Below are 1,753 nucleotides of genomic sequence, written 5' to 3' on the forward strand. Positions count from 1 at the left end.
TCTGTATATTTTTCCGTTGATGAGAACTTCTTTGATATTGTCTCTGTTACCCGTATTATTAAGAATATTCTTTAAATATTTCCACATTAAACGACTATCACCTCTATTATTTTCTACCTTGTGTTCCATATACTGAATTTTCTTAATTTTGATCATTTTCGTATACTCTTTCTTTATTTTGTTGTAATCTACCCAATCACCTGTGAGTACTGCCCTTTGGTGTAACCTAAACTTTTCTTTATTAGTGTCAGTCAGTTGTCTATCATACCATTTATTTCTAAGTTTAACCCGCCTTTGTACCCGAGAAGTTAGTTGATTCATACTCGAAATCAAACAAAGGTTGATATGTTCGAGCATATCATCAATATTGAAACTATTCAGGTTTGCAAAGTGGCATTGTCTCAAAAGATTTATGAGGTTGTCTGGGCTGTACTCATCCCAAGAAATTAATTCAGAGAGTTTATTGATTTCGCCTTGTTTTTTTATATTGCATTTGAACATTATGGTTTCGTGATCCGTTATTCTATGTTCCTCAGCTTTTTCACATGAAACTTCATTAGTGTTAGAGTATAACAAGTCGATGCGCGTTTCGGACTGTGCAGTAACCCTGGTATCAAAGTTGATTAACTGTTTCATTGCCTGCTGAGAGAATATCTCATTAAGCTTCCTACTATATGTCGATGATATATTCATATTTATATTAAAATCCCCAATAATAATGGTATTTACCATGCATTTGGCTGAAATATCACTAAATAATTAATAAAATCTATACATATTTAAATATTTCGTTGTTTAATTCCATTTTATAAGAAATATAAGGTTCTTTGCTTTCACCGCTTTCTGTTTTTGTTTGCACATGTAAATCAGCTGATCGTTTGACACTTTTCATGAACTTACAGGAAAGAAATCTCCGGACTAAATCCTGTAACTTCTGACTAGGAACAGTTGCTCAGTTACTCTCTCAAATGTGTTCCCACTTACAGGTTTTATGTCAATAGGAACGACTTCCTGTAAGTTCTGACTAAATCCTGTAAACCGGACTGCTATTGGAACAGACTATATAACAGTGGCTACACAGGACGAACATGTGCGCGCACATGCGCGGTTTGCGGTGCATGTTCGTTAATTGAATTTTTGATAAATGAGGCTAAATTACTATAAGTATATGTATGTACATACATACAAGGTAAAATATAAATAAATTTAAGTAACACATACATAAAAAAGTTAAGTTAAAAGCATTGCAATTGCATCATCCCCATCTTTGCTAATCATCTTTACGCTACTACGACAAAATCACATATGAGCCGCTGACCGTAGTGGCAAACGACAGCGAGCATGTTGTCGCATATGTGCGCGCACCATGATTCAATAATACAAGGTTAGATAATTATTGACAGCTGCGGTTTGACACTCCCTTACAAAAGGTTGCATTTACGAAGGGCAAAGAAAGGGCAAGAATGCAATCCCTTGTTGCGAAAATGGTAGTAGAAAAGTACGCAAAGTAGGCAATTAGTAGTGGAATTTCTTTTGTAAATTCTAATGTATTTGCAGGAAATCTGGCATTTTAAACGAAATGTTGAACGTAATATTGATATATCTACGTGAATTACGTAATTTATGTGCTATTTAGCTGTATAAAAACTGCAAAATGACTCAAAATTAAAATAAGACTACTATAAGATTGAGTAAACACCCAACGCTTATGTTTTCATCAGTTAAATATGCTTCATATGCATATACAAATAAA

Source organism: Rhagoletis pomonella, unplaced genomic scaffold, assembly GCF_013731165.1.
Source record: "Rhagoletis pomonella isolate Grant_MI unplaced genomic scaffold, Rhpom_1.0 Rhpom_scaffold_00010, whole genome shotgun sequence".
Taxonomy (NCBI): domain Eukaryota; kingdom Metazoa; phylum Arthropoda; class Insecta; order Diptera; family Tephritidae; genus Rhagoletis; species Rhagoletis pomonella.